Here is a 19,993-nt window from a genome sequence, read left to right as displayed (position 1 = left end):
TATAAGGGTTCTCTTTTCTCCACATCCTCGCCAGCATTTGTTATTGCCTGTCTTTTGGATAAAAGCCATTTTAACTGGGCTGATATGATATCTCCTTGTAGTTTTGATTTGCATTTCTCTGATGATCAATGATGTTGAGCACCTTTTCATATACCTGTTTGCTATTTGTATGTCTTCTTTTGAGAAATGTCTATTCAGATCTTTTGCCCATTCAAAAATTGGATTATTAGATTTTGTGCTATAGAGTTGTTTGAGCTCCTTATATATTCTGCTTATTCATTCCTTGTCAGATGGGTAGTTTGCAAATGTTTTCTCCCATTCTATGGGTTATCTCTTCACTTTGTTGATTGTTTCCTTCACTGTGTACTACCTGGTTACCAGTGCTGATCAGGGCTCATATGCTCTTTAGTCGGTAGGTGATGAATCCTGCCAAGACTGGCTCCTTCCCTTCAAGACAGTGGTTTTCCCTTTTGCCCAGGGTGTGTCTAGAAATATTGTCAGGGAGCTAATGCCTGGAATGGGGACGTCACAATTCTTTCCAGTGCCCTATCCAATGTGGCTGAGCTGGTATCCAAATTGCAAGGCAAAGTTCTCTTTACTCTTCCTTCTCCTCTTCTTGAATGGAAGGAAGGGGTCTCTTTCAGAGCTGTGAGCTGCACTGCCTAAGGTTGGGGGAAGGATGATGCAAGCTCTCCCTTAGCCACCCCGGCTGGCATCTCACTAGGTCATATGCCCACTAAGTCCACTGGGTCTGAGCCCAGAACAACACTAGGCCTTGTCTAGACTTCCTTTCAAGTTTATTTAGGCGCCCAGGGCACTGAATCCCATGGTGGAGAGTCTTGTCATCAGCTGAGTTCTGCCTGGTGTTGGTAGCACTGGGTTCCAATGCCAAGTCCCATAATCGTTGCTTTCTCTTTCCCACAAGAGCACAGATTCTCAGGGGAGGGGTGGTGTTGGCAGTTCAAGACTGTCTTTCCTACCCTCTTTAGTGCCTCTTTCAGTGATACGAAGATAAAACCAGGTACCATGATCACTTACCTTATTTTTGGTTCTTACGAAGGTGCTTTTTTTGTGTAAATAGTTGTTAAATTTGGTGTTCCTGCAAGGCAGTGGAGGTTTCTACTTGGATGTCTTGCTCTGCCTCCCTAGTTAGTCTTTTATGGAACCTCTGGCAGTCATTGAACATCTTGTGGTTTGAATTCTTGTGCTAATGCTCTATTCTTCTCTTTTGGGTGAGAACTCTCCAAACCTGCATCACCTTTTAGAAGTTCTTCTGCTAAAGATCACATGTTATTCCAAGTGTTCATCACAACAACCCACTTTATTGTCAAGACAATATTGTAATGATAATGAAAATCAAATATAGAAAGTCATCCATAATCCCTCAATTATAACAGATTTTGAGTTTTTAATGCTCCCATCTGTCCTTATGTATTTGCATTCCTAATGCTTACATTGCTATAATAATATATATAGGAACAATGTAGTATTCTACTTTATTTCAAATATATTGTATCATAAGCCTTTAGTTTTATTGCTTTAAATCTTCATAATCGTCGCTTGGTGGCTGAATGATATTTCATTATGTGGGGGAGCGTATCATAATTTACTTAATCATTGTTGTAAGGTTAGGCATTTGTGCTGTTTTCAGTTCTGTTGAGTAATTGATACTTGGATGGGAGCAGTTAATACACACTTAAGAAGGAAGTGGCCCTATTTATAGATTATAAGTTTTTCTCAGATAAACCTTGTTTCTGTTCTTGGCTCAAACACTAGTTTTGTGGTCTTTGGTAAGCTTCTGTTTATTTGTTTATCTATCTATCTATCTATCTATCTGTCTGTCTGTCTGTCTGTCTGTCTGTCTGTCTATCTATCTATCTATCTATCTATCTATCTATCTATCTATCTATCTAATCTATCATCTTTTGAGGCAGAGTGTCACTCTGTCACTTAGGCTGGAGTGTAGTAGTGTGATCATAGCCCACTCCAGCCTTGAAATCTTGGGCTCAAGTGATGTTCCCACCTTAGACTCTTGAGTAACTGGGACTGCATGCACATGTCACCATACCTGACTAAGTTTTTCTCATTTTTTGTAGAGATGGGGTTTCACTATGTTGCCTAGGCTGGTCTTAAACTCCTTGGCTCAAATTATCTTCCTGCCTTGGTGTCCCAAAGTGTTGGGATTACAGTCATGAGCCACCTTACCCAGTCACTTATTTTTTAATTACAACTTGATTGAGGCCTCATTTACATATAGTAAAATGCACAGATCTTAAATGTATGAGTGAATAAGTTTTTATGTTCCTATATGCCAATATGACTATCTACATTCCCCTCCCTTAATTTGAGCCATTATTCTGATTTCTAGCACTATGACTTAATTTTTTATTTAAAAATTTTATAAATGGAATCACTTAAAGTGTACTATTTTGTATCTAACTTCTTTTGTTCAATAAAATTTTTTGAAATTCACCCATGTTGGACCAAGCATGGTGGCTCACGCCTGTAATCCCAGCAGTTTGGGAGGCTGAGGCGGGTGGATCACCTGAGGCCAGGAGTTTGAGACCAGCCTGGCCAACATGGTAAAACCCCATCTCTACTAAAAATACAAAAATTAGCCGGGCGTGGTGGTGCGTACCTGTAGTCCCCGCTACCTGGGAGGCTGAAGCAGGAGAATTGCTGGAACCTGGGAAGCGGAAGTTGCAGTGACCCGAGATCACACCATTGCACTCCAGTCTGAGTGACAGAGTGAGACACTGTCTCAAAAAGACAGAAAATAAAAAAAAGAAACTCACCCATATTGTTTTATATATAAGTTTGGAGGTTTGTTGTATATGGTTTTACCAATTTGTTTATTCTTTCTTCTGCTAATGCACATTTGTTTTGTTTCTATGTTGTGGCTATTATGAATAGAGTTGCTATGACTATTTTGTATAAGTCTTTTTTTTGCAGATATATGCACTCTGATATAGTTTGACTGTTTGTACTCTCCAAATCGCATGTTGAATATAATCCCCAATGTTGAAAGTGGGGCCTGGTAGGAAGTGTTTGGGTGATGAGGGCAGGTCCCTCACAAATAGCTTGGTGCTGTCCTTGTGATAGTGAGTTCTTGTGAGATTTGATTGTTTAAAAGTATGTGGTACCTCCCTTCGTCTTGTTCCTCCTCTAGCCATGTGAGACGCCTGCTCCCCTTTCACCTTCTTCCATGATTGGAAGCTTCCTGAGGCTCTTACCAGAAACAGCTGCTGGCACTATGCTTTGTGTACAGCCTGCAGAACCATGAGCCAAATAAACCTATTTTCTGTATAAATTACCCAGTCTCAGTTTTTTTAATGGGAAACCAAAAATAGTCTAATACACAATTCTCTTGGTTGTATTATCCAGGAGTGAAATTGCTTTATTTTAAAGAAAGTATAGTTGGTGAAGTTGATAAATGTGAACCAATGTTGTATAATCACAGTACTGATGGGACAAAAAATATGCCAATAATTGACTTGGATAAACTTTTTAATCTCTCTAAACCTTCATTTCATCAACTCTAAAACAAAAACTATCCTGAAGAGTTGCTGTGAAGATTAAAATACGTAAAGAGTATATAGCACCTACCATAGAATCTGGGGCATAATCAGGTATTTACTAAATGGGAGCTACAGTGATGAGGATGAGGATGATTATGATGGGTACAATGGTGACATAATTTTTTTATCTGCACTGATGGGTAGACTTGTTGAGTTAAAATCCAGAGCTGATCTCTCTCATCCTTGAAAGATACTCTGAAAACATCCATGAAGTTCTGTCCCTTTTGTACATTTGCTAGACCTGTGGTTCCCGACAGGATCTTAGCATCCCACCCCTGAGATTCTGATTTAATTTCTAAGGATGGGGCCCAAACATCTGTTTGCTTTAAATGTTCCTCTGGTGATGTTAATTGCTGTCAGGACTGAAATCCACTGCTTAGCAGATGAATTGATATATGCCTCATCTCCCCAGACTTTGCCGGTTTTCAATTTTCCAAAGTAGCAGATTTGTTGCATAACTTCTGCATTCCTTTCTATGTTGAAAACCTCACTCCAGTCACTCCTGAGACTCCCAGACAGCCTCTGAGATTTATGTCTTAGTGGTGAGCTCTCTCCCTTCCCTCCCTCTTATTTCTCTTGAGAATCTCAAGTCATGAATTTTAGAGGGGGTGTCTCTCTTCCCCAGTTGTAGCTTAGGTTCAGTATGGAGCATCATTCATCTCAAATGTCACTTTATCAATATTTTCTACTTACTTCTCCCTTTGTTTTTACTTTTTCTTTTAAGATAAACATACATAGGGCAAACTCCTCTAGCCTTTGGCAGCTGGCAGCTGCATGCTTGGCTGCTCCCACCTTCCAGGTGCAGATTCTCCTGGCAGACTGTGGAAAGCTGTTGTGACTTAAGGAACAGCTGGATTTTCTTCTATTTCTTTCACTTAAAAAATTTACTTCACTTTTCTTCTTAATTATCAAAGTAATATCTGAATACTCTGGTAGGAAATTTTGGGAGTCACATAGAAAAGTCCAAAGAACAAAAATTATTTTGTGCAATTTTCTCTTTATATGGTAATATCCAGTTTCAGCTCCAGCAGTTCCTACATGAATGGCCCTGGGTTACTCTTCTTTGAACCAGTTGCCTCATATGTTCAAGAGGGATGATAGCAAAAACCTACTAGAAAAATTGGCAGATGTTTTTCTATGAGAAAAATATTTTTCTACTAGAGATTTATTATAAAATAAAAGACATGAGGGATAACTCACCAAAAAAGATTCAAATGGCCATTAAACTTATACAGAATGTTTAATTTTAATCATACACAAAATGTTTAATGTAATTCATAAGAAAAGTGCGAACTAATGGCAAAAAATAAAAAGCTTGACAATATACTTTTTCAGGGAGGCAGGGAAAAAACAGGCATGTCCGCATATTGCTAGTGAAAGCACAAAATGGTACATCCTCATGGAGTGGAATGTGGCAATGCCTAATCAGACCACAGTGTGTTTACATTTTGGTACAATAACCCCACTTCAAGGAACTTACTCTGAAGATAGATCTCAACAATATAAAAATATATATGCACAAGGTTATTCAATGTAGTATTATTTATAATTTTAAAATGGTAGTAGGAAATTTTTATTGAATAAGATATGGAACATCCATATCATGAAAAACTGCAAGAATATCTCCAGGCTGGGTACAGTGGCTCGTGCCTATAATCCCAGTGCTTTGGAGGTCGAGACAGGTAGATCACTTGTGCTCAGGAGTTTGAGACCAGCCTGGGCAACATGGCAAGACCGTGTCTCCACAAAAAATTTAAACATTTACTGGGTATGGTGGCATGCACCTGTAGTCCTAGCTGCTCAGAAGACCGAGGTGGGAGGATTACCTGAGCCCAGGAGGCCGAAGATGGAGCGAACCATGATTAAGCCACTACACTCCAGCCTGGTGACAGAGGGAGATTCTTAAAAATAAATCTCCATAAACAAAGATGAAATAATTTACTGTGAAAAAAGCAAAAGGCATAGGAGTACATAGAGTATGCTATCTTTCCTGTAAGAAACGAAAGTGATAATATACATCTCAGGAAGGATGAATCGGAAACTAATGAGATTGATTACCTACAGAAGGTGGATAGGAACAAGGTAAAAGTGAAGTTTTGGCTTTTGGCATCATGCTCATGTTTTTCACCCTGAAAAAAATTAGATCAACAAGGATGTAGGTGAAAAATCCTAAAATGGAATACAAACAGAAGTAGATCAACCTAATCTTTAAATGAATAACATGACCACACTGAACAGTGAAAAAGAACAAGCTCAACAGAACTTTGACTATTGTCCACTGAAAGACAAAGCTGAACTATATATATTAGGTTTGATTTCCACAACGTATGGGTTAGCTATTCTGAAATTGCTTTCTGTATATGGTAGGACTGAGCAAATGAGTAAATATATTGATTATGCTGGCAACCAGATTTTCATAGTTTGAGAACAGGAATACAAATAAAAAACAGGAAGCCTGTGAGGAACATGGTAGTGTTTGGTGTTGGATTGTAATTAGAGGTATTAGTATGAATATCTGTATATATGCTTGTCCATTTGCTTATAGGTATATATATACTCATTAACACTATTTATGGGTGTATACAGATACATCTAGGTGTACACCTATACATTTTTAGGTGTATACAGTTACAGATGGACACACACACATTTCCTAACTGCCTGCTGAAAAGACTTAGAAGCAAACGACAATAGCAACAATACACTTTCGTTTACAAATATCATGCCCCATTAAAAATAGATAGTGGTGCTAGAATTCATCACTGATTCCAGGGCCAGGGAAGAGAAAAGCCAAGATGAACCTGGAACATATTCTTGGCTAAAAAGTAAAGATACACTTAAAAAACAATGGGACTTTGTATTAGGGTTCTTCAGAGAAACAGAACCAATAGGATGAATGGATCAATAAAAAACAAGAAACATGTTATGAAAAAATGGCTGATGCACTAATGAAGGTCTTGGCAAGTCTCAAGATCTACATGGCAAGCTGGAGACCTGGAAGAGCTGATGGTATAGTTTCCATCTGAGCCTGAGGGGCTGAGAACCAAGAGAATCAACGGTGTTGTTTCAGTCCAAAGACCAGCAGGTTCAAGACCTAGGGAAAAACAATCTTAGTTAGTCTGAAGGCAGGAAAAATCGACCTCCCAGCTCGAAGGCCACCAGGCAGAAGAATGCTGTCTTTCATAAAGGAGAGCTAGCTTTTTTTGTTCTATTCAGGCCTTAGCTAATTGAATGAGGCCCACCCACATTATGAAGGGCAATTTGCTTTACTCAGCCTACTAATTTGAAGGTTGATCTTGTCCAAAAACATCCGCACAGAAACATTCATAATCATTTTTGACCAAAATATCTGGGCATCCTGTGGTCCTATTAAGTTGACACATAAAATTAACCATCACAGGACTTATAAAAAAAGAAAATAGCAACAATACAGGATTATAACTCACTGAATAAAATAAGAATTGTGAGTCCATAGTGTCAATAAGTAAATAAGTAAAAGAAAAAAGAAATCTCTTTCTTATAGGAGAAATCCAGGAATGATGGAGTTAGAAGATCACTAATTTGCAAACACCATAAAAATGAAGAGAAACACAAATTTAGGGGAAATCTACAAAATGCATGGCCCAAGCATTTACAAAAGTTTACTGTCATTAAAACAAAAGCTGAGGAACTATTTCAGATTGAAATAGACTAAAGAGATACAACATCTGAATGCAATGAGTGATCCAGGATTAAATCCTGGATCTGAAAAAAATTTGCTATGATAGATGTTATTGAGACAATACAGCGTAAAAATATTATTGTGTAAGTGTGAAATCTCCTGATTTTAATTATTATACTGTGGTTATATAACAAAATGCCCCTTTTCTAAGGAAACATACACTGAAGTATTTAGGGGTAAAAGAGCAAGATATACACAACTTGCCCAACTTGTTCAGAAAGTATGTGTGTATCTAGAAAGATACAGAGACAGACAAACAGAAAAAAAATAAAGCAAATATGGCAAATTGTTAATTGGTAAATCCAAGTGAACAGTGTAGAACAGTTCTTTATAGTATTCTTGCAAGTTTTCTATAAGTGAGAAGTTATTTCAAAATAGTTTTTAAAGTTATTTTTAAAAAATGAGTGTTTATTTTATAGTATTGTTACAAATACTAAATAAAAGAATCCATAAGAAGGGATTAAAACAGAGCCTGGCATAGAGGAAAAAACTCAGGTTTTTAGCTATTAATAATAATGTGACTATAATATCAACATATTAATATTTGATCAATATATTTATATACATATAATTATATTAATAACATATAAATCAAAACACTTGATATCAATATATTAATAATCAATATATTTATTGTATCAATAATATCAATACATTCATATTAAATACATATACCACATATACATATACATATTTAATACATATACATATTTAATACATATACACGCTGCCTATACTAATATTAATGTAATATCAGTATTGAAATAACTTATTTTTAAAATTACATAATATCATATTATGGCTTGCTTTTTTCACTTAAATTATACCATAAGTGATTTGATTTCTCAAACCCTTGGCCTCAAGCAATCCTCCTGCCTCAGCTTCCCAAAGTGCAGGGATTATAGGTGTGAGCCATTGTACCTGGCCTAGTAGTTTGAATTTTAAAGAGGTATGGTAGTTTATTGTTTGTATATATCACCATTTTTAAAATTTTCTTTTCTTTTTTCTTTTTTTTTTTTTTTTGAGATGGAGTCTCGCTCTGTCGCCTAGGCTGGAGTGCAGTGGCTCCATCTCGGCTCACTGCAAGCTCCGCTTCCTGTGTTCATGCCATTCTCCTGCCTCAGCCTCCCCAATAGCTGGGACTACAGGCGCCCGCCACCGCACCTGGCTACATTTTTTGTGTTTTTAGTGGAGATGGGGTTTCACTGTGTTAATCAGGATGGTCTCGATCTCCTGACCTCATGATCCACCCATCTCTGCCTCCCAAAGTGCTGGGATTACAGGTGTGAGCCACCACACCTGGCCAATTTTAAAAATTTTCTAATTTTAGGTGTTTATTGTATCTAATTCTATTCTTTTAGAAATAAATAATACCTGATGATCAAAATATTATATATCAAATTATTTATATGTTCATAAAATAACATAAAAGTTATAAATTTGTGTTCCTTTTCCTAATGGTGTAGGACAGTGCCCTTTAAATGGTATTGCTAAGCCAAAGGACCAGACATTTAAAACTCTTTAGTTAGCTGCCAAATGGCTTTCCAGAAAGATTTCCCCTATTTTCTCTTGCACTAGCAGGATATAAATGTGACTGTCTTATATTTCTCTCTCCAACATTGCATAACATCGGTTATTTTAATCTTCAGAAAGAGCTGATTTTCAGGGATTTCTGGATGATAGAATTTTGTTAGTTTTAAAAACTTTCTACTTTGTATTATTCTCTATTAAAAAAAGAAAAAAAAGGAAGAACTTAGTTGTGGCCAAAGTAATAAGGGAATTGAATACAATGCAGATTGCATGGTCTTCATTGTCCACAAAGAAAAGCATGCTGCACCCTGGAAAATTAGAAGCCTCCTTGAGTGACTAGACCTGAGATAGCTTTTCCATGAGGGTCTCATATGCTGGATAGCTGGTTTTTTTTTTTTTTTTTTTTTTTTGGCATTAGATAGACCTGACTTCTATTCTTAGTTCTTTTTATTTACAGCTTCGAAGCCTGTATTTTCTATGGGCAAAATGATAATAAAAGTGTCTTCCTTACAGTATTGTTGGGAGTTTTAAATGAAGTGAAGCAGACAAAGTGGTAGCATACTATATGTCTTATAAATATTAGATTTTAAAAATTCCTGATGTAATTAACAGATTTTTAAAGCTACAATCCTAACAATAAATGAAACAGTGGGTGTTCTACATGTGTACACAGTGTTCCTTAATGTAAGTCAAGAGAAAAGTATTGCCGAAGTGTAACCCACAGAAAGCAAATTCTGTGGGAGGTTAAAAGTTGTCCTAGAATTAGAATCCTTGACTCCAGTGACTGTAGCTTAGTAATGAACTGAACCAAAGGTCTGTTTGCCAGATGACCGCATCATAAATGCTTGATTACATTCCTACATTTGCCCAGGAGACCACCAAAGAATAGCCCCCTGCTAATTAGATTCTGAACTAATATTTTTTTTAGAGAGAACATTTACTTACATTTGATTCTAAAAGTAACAAAATCAACAGGTTGTTAGCATAAAACATACCATAAAACAGCATTTAGATTACCTATGAATCAGACATGTTTAAAGAGATGTGGCCATTTCAAGATTCTTTGAATCAGTTTTGGCTTGATTGAAAAGATATCTCCTACTGCCAAAAGACCACTTAACAGAGCAATTGTCTACTTTCAAGTGGCTCTAAAGGAAATAGAGTTCCCCCAGCTCTAGGTTCTTACTGTAAAACCAGATCATTAGTTGTAAAAGTGCTGCTAAATTTAAGTTTTTTTAAGGTTTAAAACAATGGCTGTTGAAAAATTAAGGTTTTTTCCCCCTGTTTATTTCTCCAGGAAACAGTCACCATAAAATGCATTCTCTTGCCTCTTGATAGTAAGCAGATGCTACACTCCCACAAAACAGAGCTCAAGAGACCTTTGCCTAGGAGGCAGAATCTGCCATAAATGTCTCAAGATATTTACTTGGCCAAGATTTATGTGACATTACAATTAAGCATAATCTTAAAAGAAATAATCCATTTAATTAATATTTATGTGTACTAGTAAATAATTTGAAAACATATGCTATAAATTTCTAATATGGAATAGTAAGGCAACATGCCATTGCATGGATGCATAGACATAGAAATAGAGCTTGGTTTAAAGAAAAAGAAATTCTGAACCCTCTTGGATGTCGCCTCTTTTCTAAATTCCCAAGTTAAAAAAAAAAACGGAAATAAATTCCCACGTTTCAATTCGTATAATAGGGGGTCATTAATTTACATTGATGATCACTTTTCTTTTTTTTTTTTTTTAAGGTAAAAAACTCAGTGATGCCTGAAAATACTCAGGTGAAGGGCCTTTGTTTGCAGGAGTTTGTGAAAATAGACTGGGCGTTTTATCAGCTATTCTGGGGAAATTGCCTCCCAAACTCTGCAACCGTCCAGGAATGCTTTATTGTGGCAGTAATCTGGGAGTGTACAAAAGCACAGCAGGCCACAGTTTCAAAGCTTGCTTTCTTTTCGAATTCTCTCATGGCCGTACGGCCCAACCTGTGACTGTGGTGGCTGGCCTTTTTATAAAGGGAATTTATTATTGTTTTTGCTAAAGCTAAATTTCTGCTGAAATGCGATGACTTGCATAGAAGAAAATACAACTTAGTGTTGCTTTGCCTTTCCTGGGTACTCGAAAGGATCTTCATTTGGAATGGAAGGATTTCTCCCTCCTCACCCTCTTGTTTTGGCAAGTATAGCCTTCCATCCTTCTGTTATAAAAACAGTTCCAATAACAAAAGTTGGCAAATTTGTGATCTTTCATTTCAGTCATGGGGGGATGGTTTAGAATTCTCTAGTTAAATTTAAGGAGGTAGTTTCAAAAGAAAAACTATTTATTCACTCTCCATTCCAGCCCTCAAACCCAGCTCCTTCTCCCTAATTCCACAATTTTAATGCTAATAACAAAATGACTAATACCATATGATTTTTTCAAATGTAAAAGTTGGAAGTTTGTTTGTGTATGTATGTGTGTGTGTGTGTGTGTGTGTGTGTGTGTATATATATATATTTATTTATTTATTTTGAGACAGAGTCTTGCTCTGTTGCCCAGGCTGCAGTGCAATGGCACGATCTTGGCTCACTGCAACATCCACCTCCCAGATTCAAGAGATTCTTCTGCCTCAGCCTCTCAAGTAGCTGGAATTATAGGCACGCACCACCACATCTGGCTAATTTTTTTTTTTTTTGTATTTTTAGTAGAGATGGGGTTTCATGTGTTCTCTCATTTAGTAGAGACGGGGTTTCACATGGCATATCTATGTTGGTTCTAATGAATACTTGAACTCCCAACCTCAGGTGATCCACCTGCCTCAGCCTCCCAAAATGCTTGGATTACAGGCATGAGCCATCACACCCAGTCAAAAGTGAGAAGTTTATATTTCATTTGTTTAAGCCTTATTTGGAGAAGTCAAAAAAGCTCCTTGTTAGTTGAAGGCATTGACATATTTTGAAAGTGATTGATTATTCATTAATAAGTATTAAAATGCTTTTATATTTAGAAACTTTTGAAGCCTACCTAACAACCATGCTTTTAAAGGTACTCCTGGCTCTCAGTATCTGGCTCAATTACTTCAAATTATTGGTATTCTTATAAATGTAGCCTTAACAGAATTTGTCTTTGTGATTTGAATCTCTTTAGCCACTCCCAAATTGAAACTATGATTTTTGTCTCCTTAAAACCAGACCGTCTTACTCAGTAAACAATTCATGTGTTGCATTTTATATGACATTTTAGTTGATTGTATAAATTAGAATTTGGCATGCCATTAATCTCAAGCAGAAATGGAAGTGTCAGACATTACTTAATAATAGGTTTAAGAAATAAATCAAATTGTGGAGAAAAATCCATCAGTTGTGCAGAGCTTTAGAGAAAACAGAAAATTATCAATAAATCATGAGACAATATTCAACATCTGGTTTTAGGAAAGGATTGCAAAAAGCTGTCTTTTTTTTTTTTTTAATTTAAAAACTCATTTGGTTCTCTTAAGGTACTTTACTGCTATCAGTCTGCTTTGTTAAAGACAGTATCCAGCCTTTTTATGGAATATATATTAACTCTTCTTTCTCAGAAGATATATTTGCTTCTAGTTCCCATTAGACTATGCTTACTTTTAGTGAATGTAAAGACAAGATTGATACTTTTCTACCCTTCAAGTATAAAGATGCTTCCAGAAAATTAGCTTCTCTTAAGCTATTTTCAGGTTTGGTGAGAGTAAGTTTTAGAAAAAAAAAATGATGTTAACTTTTTTTGAAGAAAATAATACCAGGAGGATAACATTGATTAAGAATTATGGAGTTATAAAATACTGAGATTCAAAGTGAACTTGGAGAATATTTGGATAAAATTCTTATGTTCTGCTACATGGAAAGAGCACTACATAGGGCATCACAGATACTTACATTCCAATCCCAGTCCAGCCTGTCAGCTTTGTGGCCATGGCTGAATTCACTGAGCTCTTCTAGGTCAATTTCCTCAGCTGTAAAATCAGGAGACTAACACCTGTTCTTTTTTTCTTGAGATGGAGTCTCACTCTGTCGCCCAGGCTAGAGTGCAGTGGCGCAATGATGGCTCACTGAATACTCCGCCTCCTGGGTTCAAGTGATTCTCCTGCCTCAGCCTCCCGAGTAGCTGGACTGATACCTTTTCTATGTACCTGAGTTCTGAGCATTAAATAAAATCACGAATGTAAATATACAGTCATGAAGCATGAAGCATGACACAATTTGTGGAGACAGAATAAATATCTTCTCAGTATTCTTTGATGGGATGTATAAGCCCTTCATTGTTTCTTAGTTTCCATAAGCCCTATTTTCTTTGATTCAGTCTTGGCTACTACAATTACGACTAAAGCCAGACCAATTGACGATCTTGTTACATAAGGAGATAGAAACTGCTAATCTAGGAGCTTGTTACATAAGAAGATTGAGACCATTTGCAAGACATTTACTTAGTAGTTCTCAAACTTTTTAATCTCTGGGTTACTTTTTACTCTAAAAAATTATTAAAGACCCTAAAGAGCTTTTATATATTTGAGTTATATCTATGTATTTACTGTATTAGAAATTAAAACTAAGAAATATTTATTTAAAAGAAACAATACCTTTATTACATGTAAACATTATTATTTTGATAAAAAAACTATATCTTTGAAAATAAAAAATTGGTGAAGAAGTAGTGTTGTTTTATCTATTTGCAAGTCTCTTTAGTGTCTGATTTAATGGAAAACAGCTGGTTGTTCACATCTGCTTCTGCATTCAATCTCTTTTGATGTCACATGTCATGTAGCCTCTGGAAAATTACATTCTATACTTATGAGAGAATGTGAGCAAACAAGGAAAATAATATCTTGGTATTATTATAAAAATAATTTGACCTCATGCATTCCCTGAAATGGTCTCAGGGACCAGTCATCCCTGACTACTTTGAGGATTGCTAGCTTAGAAGATACTAAAAACACACATTGAGGCTGGGCACGGTGGCGTACACCTGTAATTCCAGCACTTTGGGAGGCCGAGGCGGGCAGATCACTTGATCCCAGAAGTTTGAGACCAGCCTGAGCAACTCGGCAAAACCGTGTCTCTACAAAAAATACAAAACTTAGCCAGATGTGGTAATAATGTGCACCCAGTCCCAGCTACTCCAGAGGATGAGGTGGCAGGATCGCTTGAGCCTGGGAGAGGGAAGTTGTGGTGAGCCGAGATTGGGCCACTGCATTCTAGCCTGGTGACAGAATGAGAATCTGTCTCAAATAAAGAAATAAAATAAAAAAATAAAAACACATATTGCATTTTATGTTGTGATGAGGGTACCTCCTTGAAGAATGATACCTGAATCTGGTTTAGTAATCATACAAATTTTACTAGGTTATCATTAAAGACATGATGAGTTAACAGTAATCTCCTGTGATTTTAACAATTATTCTTTTTAAAAACTTTTTATTTATTTATTAAGAGAGTTTTGCTCTTTTTGCCCAGTCTGGAATGCAATGGCGTGATCTTGGCTCACTGCAACCTCTGCCTCTTGGACTCAAGTGATTCTCCTGCTTCAGCCTCCCAAGTTGCTGGGATTACAGGTACATGCCTCCACACTTGGCTAATTTTTTTATCTTTAGTAGAGACGGAGTTTCGCCGTGTTGGCCGAGCTGGCCTTGGACTCCTGACCTCAGGTGATCTACCCACCTTGGCCTCCGAAAGTTCTGGGATTACCTGCGTGAGTCGCCATGCCCAGCCAAACAATTATTTTTATAGCTAAAGATACACATTGTTTTTAGAGAAACTGAGTTTTCTGTTACTTCACTTGAATATAAGGGGACCAAATATCTTTTTGTAGTCGGAAAAGCTTCAGGACTCTTCATCTGACTTCTACTGTCTGGTTTGTATAACCAGTGACTACTTTACAAACTCATTTCTTCAAACAACTTAGCAGGAGCAGTTCATTTGGAAGCACATATAAGATGATATTCATATTGCAGATAAGACTTGGGAAGGTAGGGGATTTGCCTCAAGTCACCCAATAGCCTAATGGAAGAACTGCAAAAGGAGCCCAGAGTGCTTTGATCACAACTCATTCTTGTCCATTTGGTTGGAAAACTCAACTTTTAGTAAAAATAGGGAAATGCGCTCAACCTAAAAGCACATTAGAATGCTTGTTATATGCTCCTGTATTGACTTTCACTTCCCCTCGTGACCCCCATCATGTTCCCATTTCTAGTTAGATATCCTCCTCCAATTAGATGGTAAGCCTCATGAAGAGAAGCTTACACCTGCCTTGCTCACTGTTGTAGTCCTGTATTTAGTCAGGGCTCTCTAGAGAAACAGAATCAATAGGCAATGTATACATATATAGAAAAAGATTTATCATGGGGGATTACCTCATGCAGTTGTGGAGGCTGAGAAGTCTCATGATCTGCCACTTGTAAGCTGGAGGCCCACAAAAAACCATGGTGTGGGTCCAGTGCAAACCCGAAGGCCTGAGAACCAGAGGAGCTGATAGTGTAAGTGTAAGTCCCAGTCTGAGTCCAAAGCCCTGAGAACCAGGAGTGCCAGTGTCTGAAGGCCAGAGAAGATAAATGTTCCAGCTCAAGCAGAGAGCAAATTTGCCCATCCTCTGTCTTTTTGTTTTATTCAGGTCCTCAGTGGATTGGATAATTCCTGCCTGCATTAGTGAAAGTGATCTTCTTTACTCTTTTTACCAATTCAAATGCTAATGTCTTCCAGAAATACCCTCACAAACCTGGAAATAATGTTTTACCAGCTATCTGGCTGTTCCTTAGCCCAGTCAAGTTGACACATAAAATTAGCAATCACAGTTCCTCACACATAGCAGATGTTAAACTAATATTTATTGGCTTAATGGCTCTAATAAATCCACAGATTTAGTCAGGCTAGGGTTGACTGAACTTGGAAGTTAATGCTATTATTTAAAACTCTGTTTCAAAATGCTGTGGCTAAAACATACAACAGCTTATGATATAGCGATTTCAGACTTGAAAATATACCTAAGAGAAATTAGTACATAGGTCCACCTAAAGATATACACTAGAATGTCCATAGCAACTTTATTCATAATGGCCCCAAACTAGAAACAATCCAAATGTTCACGAACAGAGAATGGATAAATAATTTGTTTAATATTCATGCAATCATATGCAGTCATAATGAAGAAACTATTTGTATGTGAAAGACATGGATAAACTTCACAGACAAATGACAATACAAACTATAGTATTCCATGTATACAAAGTTCAAGAAAAACAAAACTCTCTACAGAATCAATAGATGACATATAGATATATAGAAAAAGATTTATCATGAGGGTTTGCAATTATGGAGCTGAGGAGTCTCATGATCTGCTGTCTGCAAGCTGGAGGCCCACAAAAACTGGTGATGTGGGTCCAGTCCAAATCTGAAGTCCTAAGATAAGAGAGGAGATGGTAGTGTAAGTTCCAGTCTGAGTCCAGAGGCCTGAGAGCCAGGAGTGAGGATGGAATAGTGCTCAACTCTGAGTGCTGGCGGGGAGTATTGACTGGGCATGGAAGTGAGGAAACCTTTTGGGGTGCAGAAAATGTCCTATATCTTGATCTGGAGGTTAGTTACATGAGTGTAAATGAATGTGTAAATTCATCAAGCTCTACCCTTAAAATTAATGTGTTTTGTACACTTTATACATAATTGTACCTCAAAATATGTTTTTTTAAAAGCCCCAGGATTGGTATTCTTTCTAGAGGACATTTTTAATCTGCAATGTGGAAAAAATTTTGCTATGCTCAAATTTTCAAAAGTGTCCTATTTTCTACATAAAGAATATGATTAACTAACATTGATAATTAACATTTATGGTTGAACATATCATTCCATTTAAATTTTATGTCAACTCCTGGAGATTCTAAAAGGATAACCCTCATTTTGTCCCCAAGTAACTGAGGTTCTGAAAGATGAGGCTACTTCTCCAAGGTCACACAACCTGTAAATGCCAAGGCTTCCTTCAATCCCAGAGCCTCTGACTCTATACCACTACTGCTACCCATGATTCCATGCATGACCAAGCTACTCCATTGTTCTTTTACAGATGTATTATATGGAACTGATCTGAATTCAAAATATTAACTTTCTTATAGGTTCTTCAGTTGTGAACAAATGACATTTTATGCTGAAGATAGGCTTGCACCTGAGAGTCAACAACAGGGATTTGTTAGATCTGAGCTGTGCAATGTTGTTCAGCTGTCCCACGATCCAGCAGATTAGAGCATTAGCGACCCCTGACACACTGAAGACTTGACATCATTTCAGATGAAAATGCTAAGATTGGTAGGCTGCTCCCTACCACAGGGAAATTAGAAATTATGAAATACATTGTAAAGACACAAGCCGCATAACATGGAATGCTGGCTTGGAAAAAAAGGACCCAAGCTTATGTTTCAATCCCACCCTTACTTCTGGGAACTTGGGCACATTTCTGGGTTTTGAATTTCTCTTCTATAAAAAGAAGACCAATGATCAGTTCAGCCATGGCCAGTTCATCACTAATATCCCTTGAAACTCTGAATATATTCTATGAATACAAGCCTTAGACGCAGCCTCTTGCTGCAAAAATGCAGCTACAAGTCTTTGATTCTTCTGTGTGTGAGATGGACACAGTCATGCCAAAATCGTAGTGTTTTATAATAATCAAACAAGTTAATGTTTATGAAATAGCTTTGGAAATTGAAAAAGGCTACCAAATACTACATTACATATGCAATTTGCAATAATTGGAGTAATTAATATTCATCTGAGATCAGCCATGTTGGAGTAGGTTAGATCACTCACATTCTTCTCTTCATGTACTGATCTAATAACATTTGATCATCACTTCCGAGGTTACAGATCATGTGCTGCTGTCTATTGGATGATGCAGTTTATGCTTTTAAAATCCTAAGGGCCACCCTAAGAACCCAGGGTTACAATATGCTCAATATTTCTACTGATGATAGTGAAAAGTCAATTTCTAGAGGATTCTCTACTTAAGAAGATGAAAATGCTTGACAAATAACCTGCTTGGTTCCAAGATATGGTGGCATAAGTTGAGCAAAATAACATATCAATGGAAAAGCATGGACCAGTTAGGTAATCAATTCCTACTCCATTGGCTATAGTAATGAGCATTTACTTTGCTAAAAGGATGCTGGTTCAATGTGTCATGGAAGGAGTGCTCTGCAGAATAAGTTTGGTCTTGAAATTTGGGGAGGGTGAAGTTTCTGAGATAAAGTCAGGCCTTTTTGATCCCTGGTAATCAGAGTTGTGACAGATCTAGGTGTCATTTTGTAACAATTAGTGATGACAAAGTAGGGTATATATTATGTCCAAACAACTGCTGGTGATGTCTAATTAAAGGACCCACTGGATCTAAGTCGAAGAATTCTAGAAAGACTTACATTCCCATTTCTCAGAAATAGATGATTAAAAAGACCCCTCTACCCCCAGCCTTTAGTTTCTATCCATGATTGGAAACTGTGGTATCAGCACTCTTCCCAGTATTCAGGGGTCCCATCAATAACACATGTCGAAATGCTCCAGAGAGGCCACAGTAAGGAAAACAGAAGGCGTCAGGAAATTCTCCATCATTTTTCAGTGACAGCATTTGACAGAGGAGGAAATTAGATTATAGAAAAATGCTGAATTAGATATCTTTATCAGTGACTGTTAAAACCCCAGGGAACAAGATAAAACTGCTCTGAAGACAGTGGGGGTTGGTAAATTTACTGTAAGAAACACAGCTATGGTACACTGTGGGAGTCATAGTCTGAATGTGAGAGTGCAAGCACACTTGTCAGGACTCAGAAGTGCAAACAGCCCTACTGAATTATCAAAGAATGCACAAGGATGGTTGATGGCAACCAGACATATTGTTTGCTGTGTGTTATCAGAGGTTGCTGGAGATTGCTGGGGACTTTCATATCAAAATCACAACAATATGCCAAAGACACTGATGCCTTTCTGTTTAGCATTATCTATCCAATGCAAACCTATTTGCTTATGCCCTCCAGTGGCTCTCCAATGCCAACAGGGCAAAGACTAAGCTCCTTGGCAAGATACCAAAGGCTCTCCAAACTCTAGGTCTTGCTTGCCTATCTCACTCCATCTTCCTTTACCCTTGGCCTTCTACTTTAAGCTTCAGTGAAACCCAACTTCTTGTGATTTTTCTACTTGTAGCAAACTACTCACACACCCATGCCTGTGGTCCTACAAAGACTGCTGGTTAAAATGACCCATCTGTTTTTCTATATCTGCTCCTTCCTATTCCTCCTTTTAGCATCAGCCCTGGCATTTATGTCCTCTGAGAATCCTTCTCTGAATGTTCCTCTTAGCCCATCCTTGATCCTCCCACGGTATCTTATAATGCATACTACTGCAGATGCAGGTATTATATGACCTTCTTTACATTGTCTTGTGGTTGAATTTTAGGTAAGTAGCGCAAATGTTAATACACTGGTTACTGCTACTATTGCTACGCATAATAAACTATTCTTTGTCTCAAGCTCACAAGTTTTGTGTCTTCTGCCAGCATTCAAGAAAGTGTGGCAAGCTAATTTGTTAGCTTGCAAGTAGGGTAAAATCCCAGGCTTTTAATAGTTCATTGTATATGTTATATTCATTGTTTTACTTCCAGCACCATCGTAGTGATCAGTATAAGCTTAGTGTTTAATAAATGTTAGATGAATTAATGAATTGACTTAATGCTGTAGAATAAAAGCAAAGAAAAGCAGCCCAAAGTGATCAGTCCACTTAGACCATGTCTTTTCAATGGCACCTGTGCTTCTGCTTAGCCATCTCCAGTGTGTCTTCAGTGGTTTTCCAGTGTGGCTTCCAGAGTTTATTTCCTAACTACATTTTTATTGATGCCAGCAAAGAGACCTCAGATACTTCCGTGACATTGTTTAGAGCATGAACCCAAATTGCACCATCATCAATGCCATTTCTTACATGCTTACCAGGGCAAGATGCAGTGATAAGTGTCATACAATTGAAGTTATATAGTTTATATAATTCCTATGAATTATTGGGCTAAAAAATAGGTAACATTAAAAGCATAGTATACTAAATGGGCTGTATAAAACAGAAGTATACAGTGCAGAAATTAGAGAAAGGCTTAACTAAATATTTGCAGCCTCTTGTGAACAAGGTTTAG

The 19,993-nt window shown here is 37.2% G+C and overlaps 1 long non-coding RNA gene across 3 annotated transcripts in view; it reads left to right on the top strand.

Annotated features, from left to right (window-relative positions):
• LOC105489088 (uncharacterized) overlaps window positions 1-16,628 on the top strand; it is a 104,846-nt gene extending 88,218 nt beyond the window's left edge. For all 3 annotated transcript variants that reach the window (XR_011612597.1, XR_011612598.1, XR_011612596.1), the window contains one exon: window positions 14,302-16,628. This is a non-coding gene — a long non-coding RNA (uncharacterized lncRNA). The remainder of the gene's footprint in view (window positions 1-14,301) is intronic.
• Window positions 16,629-19,993: the final 3,365 nt, after the last annotated feature.

The sequence above is a fragment of the Macaca nemestrina genome, chromosome 14 (assembly GCF_043159975.1).
Source record: "Macaca nemestrina isolate mMacNem1 chromosome 14, mMacNem.hap1, whole genome shotgun sequence".
Taxonomy (NCBI): domain Eukaryota; kingdom Metazoa; phylum Chordata; class Mammalia; order Primates; family Cercopithecidae; genus Macaca; species Macaca nemestrina.
This window is presented reverse-complemented; position numbering and strand designations above follow the sequence as displayed.